The sequence below is a fragment of the Balaenoptera borealis genome (assembly GCF_965194805.1).
Source record: "Balaenoptera borealis genome assembly, chromosome: 8".
Lineage (NCBI taxonomy): Eukaryota > Metazoa > Chordata > Mammalia > Artiodactyla > Balaenopteridae > Balaenoptera > Balaenoptera borealis.
Window position 1 is genome coordinate 90194398 of NC_138865.1, and position 17315 is coordinate 90211712.

Here is a 17315-nt window from a genome sequence, read left to right on the forward strand (position 1 = left end):
CAACCTACACTGATGCACTTTGAAAAATAAAGAGCCTCTGGCTTTAAATACCCCAACTTCTCTGTGTGTGTGTGTGTGTGTGTGTGTGTGTGTGTGTGTGTGTGTGTGTGTGTGTGTTAGGGTGGTGGTGGTGATGCCAAAGCCGTCAAGTCCAACCTCCACCCAGAGCTTGAATTGCATCGATGGCCCCCTTCTCCACCTCCCTTGGACACCTTCAGTGACGTGGACCTCTCACTGTTAGATAGCTCTGTCTAGTAGGAAGCTTTTGGTCACTTTGATGGTTTACCCTTTTGTCCTAAGACTAATTCTTTGCTCCGTTTGGAATTGGTCCAGTCATTCTTCCCCAGGAAAGATTTTCAGAGGCAACGACTTTACTACGCAAATCTTTCCTTCTGGCTAACCAGACCCAGGTCTTTCAACTGTCTTTCCCGTGACACAGTTTTGAGTCTCCTCCCTTCCTGATCACCTTTTTCTTGTTGCCACAATAAGTAACACAATACTCCAGTTGTCTGTAGTCTCAGAGAATAAGTTATTTGGGACGGACAAGTTTTCCAGAGGGCTAAGGAGCTACCTCTTGAGCACCACACTTTTAAAAAGCATGATAGAAAGCATGCAGGATGCGGGTCCCTTTTAGCAAGCATATATCTCTACCAGTTCTCTTTCTGACATTTCTCATCACCTCCGACATCGTCTCACGATACTTATCCCCACACACCTCCCTGAACCTCTTTGCACAACGTCTTCCAACAAGACTGGACTTTCTGTGCCATCAGTGAAAGAATGAGGACCAACGAGAGGAAGGTGCAAGAGGTCAGATTACACATGGACATGAGAAGAACCTTCTAATGGCTGAGTAGTTCCACGAAGGGAAGAGGGGGCACCAGCTGGGAGTGAGCTCTCGGCCTCAAAGGTGTCAAGCAGAAGCACTTGGCGGGGGTGTTTTTGGGGTGGCTCCACTTGTACATCTGCTAAGGATTAGACTAGGTGCCTCAGAGTCTCCTCCAGCCCTGTGATTTTGTGGTTGTGGGCAAAGATTCCATGATGGGATTTTATGTGAATGAGGGCTCCTGAGTGTCCTTGTGACGGTTGTGAGAGAGGGAACAGAAAGCCAGTTCCTTCAGCCAAAGAGCTGTGGGGCTGGTGGCTGAGCGTGTCTCAGCAGTAGTCTGTGGCTGAGTTGAGCCCCTCGAGAAGAGGAACCAGCATGCAGAGTGTGGTGATAGGCGAGAGGAAGGAGGGCATGACTCTGTCTCCTGTGTTTGGAGGACTTAAGGGACACAAGGTTTGAGTGTCCATGGGTCAGTCCCCCCCCACCCCCCTCAGGAGAGCAGTTGGTCCTCCAATTGGTCTGGGAGTGTCTGCAGTTCTGAAAAGGGTAGGAGTAGAGTCTGGGACATTGTCCTGGAACCATTTGCCAAATTCCTGGACACCAGAGTGGCCACTGGGCTTACTGTAAATGTTGGGATGTCAGTGTTTTCTCAGAATGCTGGAATCTCAGGTCTGGGAGAGACCTTGGCATCATTCCAGTCCAGCCCCTCAGGGGCTGGCACACCCTCCCAAGCCATCATCCAGCCTCTGCCAAACACCCCAGTGTTTGATTAAAGGAGATGATGGATGGAAATGATTGGCCGCTGGCAGGTAGATAAATGTCTCCCCTCTCTCCCGTTCCTCCCTTTGCATGTTAGGAAGGGAGACAACTCACTCTACCTTGGGGTGGTTTTGCCATGAAATCTGTCTAGCTGGGTGCTTGGTGCCCTCATAGGACATTTTCTTATTAATCCCATGTTATTTGGGGAATCAGGTGTTATTTATTATGGTTGTTTATGATCAACACTACTATTAATAGCAACCTTGTGCCAGGCACTAGGTTGAGTACTTTATAAACTAAATACAAAGGTCAGGCTTATGAAAACTCCAAATCTCACTGGGTCACAGCTGGAAGGTCCCCATATGTCATTTTCATCCAGTCTTCATGTTCCAGGGTAAAAATCCAAGCTCAGATATTAAGCTACCGACCCTAGCTCTGTCATGGATGGATCAAAGTCAGCTCCCTAAAAGAGGCTGTGGTCACAAGGATTCCTGTCCGCCTGGTCTTCCTAAGGTTTCCAGGAAACCAGTCCTACAGGAATGCAGTTAGAGGCAGTGGCTTCCCCCAGGGTCACACAGAGACCCTCCTCAGAACCGCCCCGCCCATGCTGTGTCAGGAGGCTGGGCCAAAGAGGTATGTTCTGCAAAGTCCAGGGGAAATAGAGGGCCTTCTCTGGTCACTGTGGATGGCAGAGAGGCAGTGACAGTCTCAGGTCAGGTTCCTCAGAAGCAGAGGCTGAGAAAGGGTATTAGGTATCACGGTTTATAGAGGGAAAAATCTGCAAGGGAGGGAGATGGAAGCAGGATAGGGAGGGGAAAGGAAAAAACACAGATGTGGTTTAGGGTAGGGCTACCAGATAAAATACAGAGCGTCCAGTTACATTTGAATTTTAGATAAACAGCAAGCAATTTTTTACTACAGGGATTTCTAAATATTGCATGGGATGTACTTATACTAAAAATGTGTGCTTTGTTGATCTGAAATGCGAATTTAACTGGATATCCTGTATTTTTATGTCCTAAATCTGGCGACCCAGTCTAGGCCAACCAATCAGCTCTGTCTGCCCCAAACTGAGAGACTACCTGGGACGTGAGATTTTCAGTGCCCTAAACTGTGGTCTCAGGTAAAGCCTAGCCTTGGCCTAATCCTTTCGGAGGGGGTGGAAGTGGGACTGACACTCTGGAGCCTAAAGCACTTGGTCAAGGTGTCCCCTTGAGAGAAGGGCAAGGCCCTTTCAGATCCCTGTTTTACTTAGTCATCCTTGTGCTGGCGGTAGTTGCGGGGGGCGGGGGGCAGTGTGGGGTGACCCCCTGGAGAGGCAGCTCCTGTTTCCTGAGGGCAATTCTCCTAAGAAAGGGGGCAGCTGTGAGTCCGTAACAGGCAAGCAGGTCACACTCGTAGCATCTGAGGGGGGGTGTGCATAGGCCCTGCAAAGGGGGCCAGGGTGGGCACCACAGCGTCTCCTCCACCGTCTACAGGCCAACAGCCCAGAGGCTCTACTCCACCCCTTCAGGAGATCCCGTTGATCAATGGGGCAGCTCCTCTGTTCTGGGCTGGATGTATGGGAAATTTCAGTGCGGACTAGCTGGGATGTGCTGCTGCCATGTTCCCCAAGCTCTGTGAGAACCCAGAGGAGGGGCTTTCGTTATTATTCCTAACTGGGAGAAGGACCAGAACAGATTTTACATAAGGAGTACTATCTGTACCCGGCCTTGAAAGCTGGTGGGAATTTGGCCAGGGTGGGGAGGCGAGGTGGTGGTTGGAGGTGGAGGGGCATGTGTGGCCATGGCATAAAGGTCAAAGTCGTGGAGGTTGAGGTGTAGAGATACAGGACGCAAAGAGGACTCTCACCAAGTCCTCCAAGAACTGGTTACATGGGGCTTTAATTTCTTTTCCGCAAACTGGTCCCTAAGCCGGGGGAGCACAAGGCCTTGCCAAGGTTGTAGATTCTAGGGCAGCTTTTGCCTGAACGACAAAGCATCTGGTTCATGCAAAGGGCTGAAGGACTTATTTTCAGACCCAAGCTAATGCTTTGGAAAGTGCTGGCGGCCCTGCTGACTTGGGGATGCCCGGGCACCTGGGGAACGTCCCAGCTCCTGGCAGGGGAGGCCCCGCCACCCGGCCCTGGCCCAGATCCATGGGAAGACAAGCTTCCTTCTCACCTTTCCAGTATATCCTGAAACCAGAAGCCCCATGACACTGACTCCTCTGTCCCTGCTCTGGGATTTCAGCTCTGGCTGAGGCAGGATACCCACACTGCTGAGAAGCCTGAGAAGCTTCTGGGACAAAGGTGCAGGGAGGGTCAGCTGGGGAGAGCGATGGGACCCATCCCAGATCAGTGTCCCCATTTCTGGGCTGAACTCGGCCTAGCATTGTAGAGCTCAGTATCTGAGCCTTCCAGTGGCCCTGTGATTTTTTTGTCAGCCCTTTGCAGAGGGAAGCAGGGCTATTAAGCCCTTATTTGAACCACTTACTTGCTGTGTGACCTTAAACATGTCACTTGGCCTTGCTGAGTCCTCCTTCACATCTTTACTAATGACAAAAACATCAGCACTAGCAACTAACATTCTTGTAGCTTTTGCCAGCTTTTGCAATAGCAGAGTCACATAAATTCTCTGATTTAATCTTCTTAGCAAATTGTGAAGTGGGTGAGTGGGCAAAGTGGCATTAGTATCTCCATTTTAAGGAAGAAGAAAGCAAATTAAATATAAGCAATGTAACTTGTCCTACTGTTATAGCCACAAGGCTCCTGGGATTAGGGCTCTGACTCTAGGACACCAAATAGACAATAATCTCTTATCAGAGTCTCCAGGAAATGTCGGAGACAAGTCAGCAATTTAAAAGTCTTGATGATAGGGACCCAGGGGGCCCATTGGTTTCCATGAGTTTTCTGACACCTACAGAAGCTGGGCTAAGGAGGGCAGGGTGTCCTACAATTCTGTTTCTGCTGTAGTCTGATGTGAGTTCAAATCTCAGCACCCTTTGCTCTTAGAAATACAATAAAAATATGTCACTCTGAAGCCACAATCCAAATTGTTGGCAGAAATAAAATAAGATTTGACAACGTGGGGTTTCTCTTGGGACCCTTTAGGGAGGTCCCGGGAGCCTGGGGGCTGGTGTGCTTTTTAGATTCCAATGTGACTGTATCTCAGATCTGTTACTGCTCAGAATCTAAAGAAGCAGAGACCAAGTAAGTGCTGAGGCTTCGGAAGTTGGAAAGGTCTCCTCTAGTTCGGGTACGGGGCTGAGGAGGGGAGCAAAACCAGGGAAAGAAAATAGTAAAAACAGCGTTAATGAACACTGTTTATTTTTTCAGGGAGGTGAGAAGGAAGCAGTAGGGAAGGTGTGAGATTTGGGGCCAGCATGCAGTTTGTAGCCAGACACGTAGATTTCAGTCCCAGCATAGCCACTTACAAGCTAAGTGAATCTAGGCCAGTCACTCATCTCTCTAAATCTCACCTGTAATCTGGGTGTGGCAGGACTACCCCCTAGTGCAATTGTCAGGGTCCAGGTTTCCACAGTGCCTGTAGAGGGCTTGACCACATTGGGGACTTAATATGTGCTAATTCCACTGATTTCCCCACCCCTTCCCTTAAGTGGATCACTCACCTAGAAAGTATGAAACCCTCTTTCATCAAAATATACAAAAACTCTGTCTTAGAGAAGTCTGACAAAATTAACTTTTAAGCTGAAAAAAGGCTCTGCACGAACGATGAACCAATTGGCTTCTTTTCTTGTGACCTTGCTAGCCATGCTGCCCCAAGCACACGCGCGTGCGCACACATGCACGCACAGAATTGGAATGCCATGGAGAAGGAAGGCCAGCCTGTGACAGTCCCAGCATCCTGCCCAGACTGTGGAGGCAGAACAGGCCCTTCCGGAGCCCCTTGGGATTGGGGTCTGTCCTTGCCCCCTGCCACAGACTGAGAACAGTCCACAGGCCTAGTGTCCACTGCCCACTCTGCCCTGTGAGGATGGCGCCTGGCATCCCCAGAAAAACTATGGAGACACAGCCTGCCAAAGACCTCTCATCCTGGTTTCCTCCTGGGAAAAGAAAGGAAGGAAACTGGAGAAAGAAAGATGAAATGAAAGCAAAATGATGGAAGGAAGAGGGAAGGTAAGAGACCTGGTACAAGTGTGAAATCAAAATAATAGACTCAGGCTGGTGAGATGCATGTGAACAGAGTGTGACGTGGGCATCCCCCACAAATAGACCTTCTGTTAAAAATAGCCTTTGTCTAAATGTGGAAAGAGTGTAAATATAGTAGCGGTTTCAGCTTACTACGAGCCGCCCCAGCTCCAAGTAACAGAGGCTTATTATAGGTTGCGTGCGTCAGCAGCAGGGGAGGAGGGAGGGCAGACAGACAAGCCCTGGGCTGTGGGTACAGTATCCACCGGCCGGCCAGGGTTCAGCCAGCCTCTGGTGAAGTGGGATGGCTGGATTGCCCTGAAATGCTCTCACAGAGCTCCGATGGGCAGAAAACGCTAGCCAAGCTGGGGAGGGAAGGAAAGAAGGAATCACGGTGCTGAAAAGGAACTGGGGAGGACTGTCTTAGAAATGCCGTTCATTCTCATCTGGAGTTTCACCAGGCAGTGTGTCCAGGAGGCTGCTTGCTCCTGGACACCGCAGGAAGTTTTCAAAGGAACCCCCTGGGATGACCAGGCTGTGGACAAACCAGTTTCCTCAGCCCTGAGTGCAGGGGACAAAACCCCTAGAAACCTGTGGAAAGTGCCAGAAAGGAGTTTGATTCAAGTCTTTAAGAAAAAAAAAAAAAGACTGGGTTTTTATCTCCATGTCTTGGGCATCACTTAGTAGGCATGTGGAGCATGGTGGTTGGATGACTGACTGTACAGCTGTGTGTGACTGAAGGTGCTGCTTTCCTGGGGTAGAACCAAGGGAAAGAGAACTGTTCTGTGGGAAGCTCATTGCTCTTCATTCTCTTGATTCAGGTGCCGAGGGGTGATTGCCCGTGTGGATGCTAAGACCTGCTCCTGGCTGCCTGTCTCATCTAACCTCTTAGGGGACCCTCATTATCCTCTTGATCTATCACTCTTTAACCCAGGTCATCTCTCCTCCCTGCTCAGCACATGTTTGTGCATATATCACATATACACACAGCCCAGCGTGCACACGCACACACACACACACACACTCACACACACACACACACACACACACACACACACACACACACACACACACACACACAGAGTTAGCAGTCTGAGACCCATTTCCAGCAAGAGCCCTTACACCCCTTGCTTCCTCTGGCGTCTTACTCCCTCTGTGTCCCTCTGTTTGCTCTGCTTTAGCCCTCTGGTGCTTCTTTTCATCCCTAACCTTGAGCTTGCCCCTTGGATGGAAGACACACCTGGCTCCTCCAGGTGGATCTTCAACTTCTTCTTCTCAGACACCATTGGGGCTTGCTCTCTGGCTCTGCCCCCTCTGGTTCTGCCAGCCTGGGTGACTACCCCACTGATTTAGCTCTTGCTCAGGACTGATGCCCTTATCATCTCTCACCTACACACTGGTACTGGTCCTACGCTTCCAGATTCTCCCCAATATCACCCAAACTGCCCTGAAAACCACCTTTCCAAGATGCAGGCCCAAGGGTGTCACTGCCCCACGCAAAATGCTGGCCATGGCTCCCCATGGCCTATTGGACAAAGTCCACATCTTGGAAGGCGCTTACTTGACCCCCCCTCCATCTGCTTTTCCAGCGGTGCCTCCTGGTACTCTGCACCAAGCCGTCCACCCAAAGACTCTGGAGATGAGCTCTTGTCCACTGGGCACATCCCCCACTCGTGCCACCAGTCTGTTTCCTTAGGCTGAAATGATTCTCCTCCAAATCTTTGCACATGAAAATTCTACCCACTTCAAGGCTACAGCTCCAAAAGGCTGTACACCTCTTCTGGGAAGCCTTCCTGTATCTCTCCTCCTACAGCCACCACCTCCTTTTTCACTTCTACCCCAAATCTTAAGTCACTTTTATATACTTGGAAAATGAATCAAGAGGCCTTATCCCATGTCTGGGTGAGGTGCCCTCCCATGTGCTCCAACAGAGCCTGTATGTTCCTTTCCCAGAACATTTATCACTCTGTGTTGGTTGTCTTTTTAACTGTTGGTCTCCCCCACTGGATTATGACACTCTAAGGGCAGGGTCTGGGAGGCCTTGTTCATGCCATATCCCCGGTGCCTAGCATGGTGCTTGGTTCCTTGCACCAATTGAAATGGGCCTCCAGGGCTCTCTACTTCTGCTATGGTCTAAATACTTGTGTCCCCCAAATTCATATGTTGAAAGCCTAATCCCCAGTGTGACGGTCTTTGGAGATAGAGCTTTTGGGAGGTAATTAGGTCATGAAGGTAAAGCCCACATGATGGGATTAGTGCCCTTATCAGAAGAGACAGGACAGAGCTTCCTCTCTCTGCTTTCACTCTCTGACACATGAGAACAAGCAAACCAAGGAAGAAGATAGCAAACCAGGAAGAGGGCTTTCACCAGAATCCAACCATGCTGGCACCCTGATCTTGGACTATCATCCTCCAGAACTGTAAGAAATAATTATCTGTTGTTTAAGCCACTCAGTCTATGGTATTGGTTACGGCAACCCAAGTTGACAAAGACAACTTTACCTTTTACAGAGGCCCCTACTGCTTCCGAGCTCCTCTGCTATTTTCCACTGACCCTGCCACTGGCCCCTCATACAGGTATGAGGACCACCCAGATACAATCCTGAGATGATGGGCCTGGAGTCAGAAGAACTGGGTTGGAGTCTCAGCTCCACCTCTTAGCTGTCTGCCATTGGGCAAGTCACTGTACCTCTCTGACCAGTTTCCTTAACTGTGAAAAGGGGTAATAACACCACTCACTGCATGGGGTTGCTGTGAGGACTGAGAGACAGTGTGGGGCTGTAAGCATCTGACAGACTGTGCAGTGCTCTCCAAACACTGGGGCTTTCGTTACAGCCCTCACCCACTTACGGCTGTGCTTTGGAAACCTGTTCAGATCTAGCCATGTTGACTCTAGCCGCCATTTGGGCTCATAAGGATGTCCTAGAAAGGACTTTTGCCACCTCTCTGCGTTAACAGCTCAAAATCTCCAGACACTTCTGATTGCCAGGACCCTTTTGAGCACACGATGGTTTTCTCCCTCAAAATCCTTAAAAAGAAAAAAGGCTTGAATGGCAATCAGGACTGGCAGAAGTTGGACTGTCATTGTGAACGGAGGAAGGAGGCTGCAAAAGGAGATGGGAAGAAAGTGGATATGCTGATAGCCAGGCTGGTGCTCTTCCAGGTAAGTCTACCTGCCCTGGCCCCAGGCGGCCCTCCTGGGGTTGGCTGGTCCTGCAGGCTCCCAGGATACAGCAGAACTAACAAATAGCATAGCGTGCAATACCAAGCACTCGGCAAATTATGGCTTCTATGCAGAGCGTTAAAGCGGTGGAAAAGAGCCGGGCTGTAGATCCAGCAAAGCCCAGCTTCAGTCTCTGTTCTGCCCCCTTACAAACAGAGTAACTCAACCAAGTCTCCTAAACTCTTACAGCCTCAGTTCTTCATCTGTAAAATGAGGATCACTTTGATAAGAACCAAATTCAAATGTGATTGTTTATGGAAATCTCAAGCAGAGTACCTGTGCTCAATAAATGGTAATTGCGACTGATTTTAAATTGATTTCTCCAGACTAGTATTTCATACTGCCAGGAAACAAGCAAAGACAAATTCAGAAAACTAAAGTGTTGGAGTTGATTGTGTTTTTTTTTAAAATACCTCTCAATCAGGACAAAAAAACCTCCACAAAGCACTCTGAAAAACTTGCCATGGAAGCAAGGATTTGGAGGAAGGACAAGAAAAGGGACTCCTGTAGGATTGTGCTAGAAGAATCAGAGCCTCAAATTGCTTAGAATCTCTAAAATTTGTGCTGTAGCTTATTATATAGAAATTCTTACAGCTAGAATGCAATATATGTTTCCAGATGGCATACACTAATAGAATTATATAGGGGGTGTGCTTCTGGAAGTGTGTCCCTTCATCAGCCACCAACCTATAATCAATCTATACCTCTCCATGTATATTTGCCTCCTGTGTCTTAACTTTTCTTATATATGCACACATATGTGGTTTCATGTAATAAATGGTCATATGAGTGGGTGGGGGTGTGGTGAAGAGGACAAGAGCTCAGATCTTGAAGGAAAATATTCCTGATTCAATCCTTGGCTCCGCTTTGTATTATCGGAATGGCATGTTGGGGAAAACATATAAGTTTACCTACCTTATCTCCCTCAAAGATAGTTGTAAACATGAGGGATACTGTGGTAAAATGCTTAGCATAGTTCTAATGGTATCACTGTATAAATTCACACACACATACAAATAAATACTTATCCACATATGCAGATATACTCATTCATATATGTGTGCACTGACAAATAGCATGTGTACCCACACACGTGTGCATTTAAATATAGATAGAGACACAGGGCATGTGCAGCTTTCCTATATAAGGAATCTAATCAAGAATGTTGTTTCTCCCAGAGTTGGGGTCCAGAGACATCTTTGAGTCCTAGTTCCTATAATGTTCTGGATGAGGGACTGTGGGTGTGGGATAAAAGGCTCCTGGAGTGGAAGTGTGAGGCTGAGACCAAGGACCTGCTGCGGGTGCCCAAGTGCAATATCAGGATGGGGTGGGTGTGGCGGCCATGAGACATGCCTTGCAGACAGGGAGCCAAACTGATCAAGGGCCCCAGCTGCTGTGCACTTGTATTTGTGTTGAGGCCACACTTCCTATGGGCTGCTCCCACCCAGTCAGCCACTGAGTGAGTCCCGGGTGCTAGCACTCATAGTCTCCAGGAGACAGGGGCTTCTCTGATAGTTGACTGTGGTTTGAAGACTCCCTCACGGCCTTCCTCAGCGCATAGGTGGTCTAGGATGCTTCCGGCCAACCTTCCTCCCCACCCTCCTGAATTTAGGTCAGACTTGCATTCTGGTGTGATGGCTCTCCCAGCTGGCCTCTCCCAGCTCCCTCCCCCTTTTCTCTCAAGTGCTTCCCCACGTAAAATCCTTACGTTTAATCCTGTCTTGGCGTGTGCTTCTAACACCACAGGGGAGTGTGGAATCCCAGGTCACAGAGGAGCCGAGGATTCAGAAGTCCCAGGAACCCAGAGGAGGGAGCAGACTTGCATCCCTGATCACACATGCTATACCTCATTAACCTGCACACCCACATTGCCAGGCAGTACTTATTATCGTCCCTGTGAGGTGAGGAGACTGAGGTCTGGGAAGCTCTGTCGCTTGCCCGGGCTCATAGGATCAGAAAGTAGCAGAGCCTGGTCAGGAACCCAGGTTTCCTGAACCCCAAATCTCTACTCTCTTTGATCTGTGCTGCCCTTTGAGCACCTTACCAAGAGCTTCCACAAGCATCATATCGTATCCTCAGTTTCCCCTGTGATGAGGCAGGGTGAGTTCACCACCCCCATTTCACAAATGAGAAGCTGAGACTCAGAGAGGTGAGGTCAATCACCCAAGGTCACTTGGTTAGCAATTAGAACCCAAGTCTCCTGCCAAGTCCCAGCCCAGGGCCATGCCTTTTTTGTCCCTCCTCCAAGGGACTTGTCCCAGTCCCAAGCCACTTTAGTCCCTGCAAAAATCTTGGAGTTGCCTGTTCTGCCTGCCATTCCCCACAAATTCACATTTCCTCTCCCTTCCTGGGAGCAAAAGCCCCAGGGTGACTGAGAGCCTGGCTGTACCAAGTACACAGCAGCCTGCGGTCCGGCCTGGGGATGCGGGGAGAAGCTCTGCTCCCCACATTGGAAACCTGCCCACCGAGCCCCCTTCCTTCTTGCGTGAAAGTGCTCTAGAGTTTCTGTGCTCACAATGCATCTCTTTGGAAGTCTGCCCTCTGAGGGTTGCCATGGTGACTATTTTGGTACTGCATGCTAGAAAAAGCCGAGGCACCTGCTGGTCACACCACCAAAACTTGTCTCTCTGAAAAATCAGCAGATGGCATTTGTCAGAAATTCCTACTTCTTGATTAATTTGGGAAAAAGAAGAGTGTGTGGCAATGCTGATATCCTTTAACCTGGATTGGCTATGTCGGTGTTTTGGGGAAGATGTGAAATCGCTGTGCACAAACCCCACGAGGTTCCTTTGAAGTGATGGGTTGCTTAGTTTTCCCAGAGAGGCTAAGAAGTTTGGTGATTTGAATTTTAGTAGATGAAAACAAGGGGAAGATCATGATGTCACTTCTCTATTAAGAGGGGTTAGGATGTTAGGGCCAGTTCTGCAAAGGTTCATATCTCACCCCTAGTAACTTCCACAAATTCTCAAACATGCCTCAGATTGGATCCGACTTTTAATTAACATGAACGGGAAAAGAAAATCATGATTTTTTTGATTTGAAACCCAGCTTTGCCACCCATTAACTGTGTGACCTTAGGGAAGTCAGCCATCCAAAGCTCAGATTCTCCACCTATAAGACAGTGATGATAATAGTATTTATTTCACAAGTTTGTAATGAGGATTAAATGAGATAGTTATTATTATTATCATCATTATTATTAACTAGAATTCAATTTAGGCATGGAGGGATTGACCAATCCATATGCTCATATAGATTTTACATATAACTCTGTTCATGAAAATGAATTAATTTCACTGTCTCAATCTAAGCAATGATATTTTAGTTAGGACAACATAACCCCCCCAAAAAAAACTTCTGGGTGCACATTGTACACTGTGTCTCTAATTTAACTGTTATCTCATTCTGCTTTTTTAGGGACTTGTTCCCCCAGCTCTCACATCCTTGTTTTCACATGCCCTTTTCACAGTTTGCAATACTCTTTGTTCCCAATGTAACTTAGCAAACTTTTAATGTAGGTGTGAGCTGGTTCCCTAAGCATACATTGACTACCACCTCTTAATTTGGGGCTCTTTGTAAGAGCCTTCTGCAGGACGGGTTATGTAGTTTTCCACCCTTTTTCACCTATTGGTTCTCTGTGGAGAATGAGCCTCCAGTTCCTCATTGGCAATTTGATTCTATAATGAGGCCTGGTAAATTACAGATGGCAAAACCTGGGTGACTACTCTCCCCTCCTGTGGCCATGACAGACATTGCTAATCAATTATAGCACTTTTCCCACTGAGCCCTGAAGGACCTGGGAACCTTCCTGAATACAGTGCTCAAGGCAGCCATGCTAATTCACTAGAGTTAACACAGGAAAGGAAAGGAAATCTGTTTGTCATTCCTGGCACTGGGGAAAGAACCCTGGAATGGAAAGCAGAAAAGGTAATGCTAATCCCAGTTCTGCCTTTAACTAACTCTGTGAACTTAGATTCCTCATTTCCTTCTCTGAGGCTCAGTTTCCATATTTGAAATGAAAGAAACAAAGAAAGAAGGAAAAAGGAAGTTTTTAATTCCTTCAAGTTCTAAAATTCTCCATACTTTCATCATCCACCTCCCCACCTCCCACTACAAACACACATTCTCCCATCAGGTGGGCTCCCAGCACCCAATGCAAGCTCTGATCTGTTCTTTTCTTGGGACTTGTCCAAATGATCAGATTTTATCAAACATCCTGGGGTGGCTGAGTGCTAAATAAAACATTCTCAGATGCTTAGAATTACCAAATTATAGCATTTCTGAGCTGAAAATCACCTTAGAGCACACTGAGCTGAATCCTCCATACTAAAGACGAGGAACTAGAACAAGTGAGTTCAGTGACTTCCCTGAGGTCACTCAGCAAGTTAACAAGTTGATCTGGTCCCCGTTTGGGGATCCATCAGGTATGAGACCAGGCCAGTCCTCGGTCATGTGACCTGGGCTCTACCAATTGGATGTACCCATGGAAGAATCCAGTTCAGAAGTATAGCAGGAAGCCTTGGGAGTGTCAGAGCCTGAGGTTTTGGTGTTCAGTGTTCAGCGTGTTTGGTGAAAGCCATGGTGTTTATGCCCAGGCATGTTGCCAGTGGGGCCTTTGAAGGTGTACTCTCACTTTGTGGTTTGGGCATTTTCCTGGCTGGCTCCCTTTATGCTGCACTCTTTGGCTGTCCTGGAGATTCTGTGAACTATCTAATATTCTTTAATAAATTCTCTTTCCATTAAAATGAGCAAAGTGGGTTCTGTTGTTTATACCAAGAGTCCTGACTGGCACACCAACCCTTGAAAGGAAAGGAAATTCTAAATATAAATGCCACTTCACAGACACTTGTTAATCCTCTCTCTTCTCCTCCGCCCTCCTGCCTTTCTTCTGTCATGCCTGTCAAACTCATCATCACTGAAGCATTGTGGGACCTGTGAAAAGAGATATGTTGGATCTAAATTCCCACAAAATGACACTGAGTGTTTGAAAACGCTTACAAAGAGGCATTGCTCCTCAATGGGGAGGGGTAGGCATCTCAAGGACTTGTGAAGGCTGCCGGGGGTGAGGGCGTGAGGGTTAAGGAGGGTGCAGATGTTCCTTTAACACCTCTTCTCCCATCTGCCCCATTCTAGACTTTAAAATATTAGTAAGAATAATGGAGGATAATTTTCGTTGGTTCATGTATGAATTTGAATAGGAGTTGGTTCCCAGGTTGGTTGTCCTGCTCTATTCCTAGGTCCCTCCTTGGAAAGACTTGTGCTATGTAGCAAGAGGTACCTACAGATTCATTTGCTTGGAAGGACCTTCCATGCGATGACAAAACAATTACAGATGATCCAAAAACAAACAAAGAGGGACAGGAGGGGAAATAAAGACCAGCATAGCAAAGGAGAGGCTGAAAACAGCTAGAGTGAATTCTCCTTACCCAAACTCCACAAATAGCAATTGTTCATACAACTCTTTTGACCATGAATCCCGACAGGCAGAGGGTGGTAGTGGGTGGAGTATGGACTCAGACCTGCCTGGCACCCATTAGATGTGTGACCTTGGGCCTTTTGGGCAGATTCTCTAATCTCTCTGAGCCTCGGTTCCCTTATTTTATATATTGTATATATTATATAGTACGGTCTTCACTCTGTTCTCATTATTTGTGATAGTTTGTCCTATAGAGTGACTGGGAATGTTGCATTAACAAATATTTGAACTGCTATTCTGAGGGGAAACACATAACCTTCTTTTCTGTGTGTTTTTGTTTAAAGACACCTTGTGTAATATTATTGTTGATTCATTGACATTGAACTCCTGGCCAGCAGCACTGGAATTCATGCCTGAATGAAGCTCATCTAACACATACTTTCTCTACAAGTCACATCACAATCTCCTTGTGTACTACTATGCTTGGAGACATTTTAAACATCAAAATCTCTAAGAAAAAGAGCACAAAGTGTGAAAATAGATGGCAAAAAGGAGCTTGTTTGCAGTATGAGAGCTGAAACATGAAGGCAGTGTGTCACCTTGTTCGACCTCAGCCGGGAACGTGTGCGATGGGCAGCTCAAATTTTTTACTGCTCTGCCCACTTCCGCAAATGACTGTGAAGTGCTGCAAGTGTTGATTTTGGGGTTACAGATCAATTTTAACAAGTAGGTGAATTTGCACATATGGAATCTGTGAATAATGAGGATTGACTCTATATACATTTATATATTGCTACCTTACCTCACTTAGTTTTTGTCAGGACCAAATGCATGGGAGAATCCATCACAAACCATAAGGCATTGTAGAAATGAATCTAATGGTTATATAACACATGTGCTGGTGGATGCCAGCTCATTCTCTCTGGCATCAGCTCAGGATTCACCTTCTCCAGGAAGTCTTGTACCAAGGCAAGGACTTAACTGTAAATACAAACTAGAACAGGTTCCTTACCTGCCTGGGTGGGGTGGAAGGAAAAGGTCAAGAGGGCGACTCGCTTACTTCATTCTACTTCTCACCTTGTCTGGGAAGCTAGATGCAAGGGCACACACTGCCAAGCGGCAAAGTCAGGATTTGCATCCAGGATTTCTGACTCCAGGGTTTGCAGTCTTAACCTCTAGAATATACTCATACCAAAGTTTGTCACATCATAATTGAAACAAAAGCACATCACTTAAAAGTTCCTGGAGAAAACACATGGACTCTTGAGAATACACCTCTGTACCTCCTCCCATCATTCCAGTTAGAGAAACATCGATTTACTGGAGTTCCTCCGAAGTGTGCTGAAGGTTATAAGCCTTTTTTTCTGCCCCCTTCACACCATCACCCCAGTGGTGACATGGTGGTTCCAAGATGTCACAGATGACAATGGCATGGGATGAAGACTTACTGCTGTGGGATCATGTGACCTGGGAATGAGCTGGCTTCATGGAGGATTAAGGATGGAGATTCGACCTAGGAACTGGCTGAACTGGCTAAGCATGAGCAAAGAATACCAAAGAGGCTTCTGAGATGGGGACACTGCCTGATGGCCTCACCCCAGTCCAATTTCCCCTCTGCTGCTTGAGAGTTTATGGGGATATGGTTTCCCTGCACAAAGGCAATATTTCCTACAACTAGTAACCTGAGGAACTCATTCGTTCCACAAACATTTACTGAATGCCTGCTGTATACCAGGACTTGTGTAAATGGTTGGGCATACTGACATTAGCATTAGGGTGTAGTCATATCCTATTTACCTTAGGAGAGATAGTCAGACCAGTGGTTAAGAATGTGTATTCTGTGCCTTAGTTTCCTCATAGGTGAAACGGAGAAAATCCTAGTACTTACGTTACACAGTGGATATGAAATTAAATAGGCTAATACACGTAAAGTTTTAGACCAGTGCCTATCATGTAATAAGCCCTCATTATTAGCTGTTATTAATTTAAGGGGCCTATGCGAAAGAAAGAGAGTGAGAAGGAAAAGTGTTGTGCTGGCAACTATTCAAGTGCGTATGCTTTCTTTCAAAGTGCATATGCTTCTGAGGACATGCAAGGTGGGATTTTGAGGTATCATATTGATTAGGTATGGATTTCACCTTATGAATTTACTTTAGAAACCAACCCTACATTAGAGTAACCCCCACTACAGTAGTAGTAGTAGTAGTAGTAGTAGTAGTAGTAGTAGTAGTAGTAGTAGCGGCAGCAGCAGCAGCAAATATTTGCTGAGCACATATGTACGGATCAGGCCACAGTGCTAAGCGCTTTGCCTGTGGTATTTAATCTAATTCACACAATAATGGGTTCTATTGTTTAGGTTCGAAGAAACTGAAGTATAAGGCAGTAAAGCAATGTGTCCATAGTTACAGCTGACACATGGCCAGGTGAGGAGGTGAACTCAGTTTCTACAGGTGCAAATGCTGTGTCTTAGCCAATAAGCTTTACTGTCTCTGAGGGAACTCACAGCCTAGTGGTGCTGCTGGCAATTTTAAAGAAATAATCCCAATAGGTGGGAAAAGTGCTGGAAGAGGTGACATGATAATTAAGCTTTTCACCAACCTGTTCTCTCTCCATCACTCTCTTGTTGGTGCCTAGATGGCAGGGACCAGATCTCATCCATTTTGGTTCTCCTTGCACCAGCAAAGTGCTCAGTAAATATTTGCAGGTTTGGTTTGATTTGAATGAGATACAACGACTCTTTCAGATGGTGCTCGATGAGTGAGCTAATGATTTCTCTAGTGTGGATTACAAGCCCTAAGGGTATGTTATTGTTTCTGAAGTTGGAGCCAGAAATGACAGTCTCTGGTTAAGGATGTATAAATGTTGAAAATAGGAATGATGTTTATTGCAAGCAAATTTGCTAAATGTGGGTCCCTTTGGTTTCTGGGTCATTTACAACTGGCTACCTTAGACTCTTTTA

The 17315-nt window shown here is 46.9% G+C and overlaps 1 long non-coding RNA gene across 1 annotated transcript in view; it reads left to right on the plus strand.

Moving 5' to 3' along the window:
* The first annotated feature begins 8795 nt into the window (after positions 1 to 8795).
* The window catches only part of LOC309634308, a 33038-nt gene continuing 24518 nt past the window's right edge, over positions 8796 to 17315 (plus strand). Inside the window, exon 1 of the long non-coding RNA XR_014247965.1 lies at positions 8796 to 8880. This is a non-coding gene — a long non-coding RNA (uncharacterized lncRNA). The remainder of the gene's footprint in view (positions 8881 to 17315) is intronic.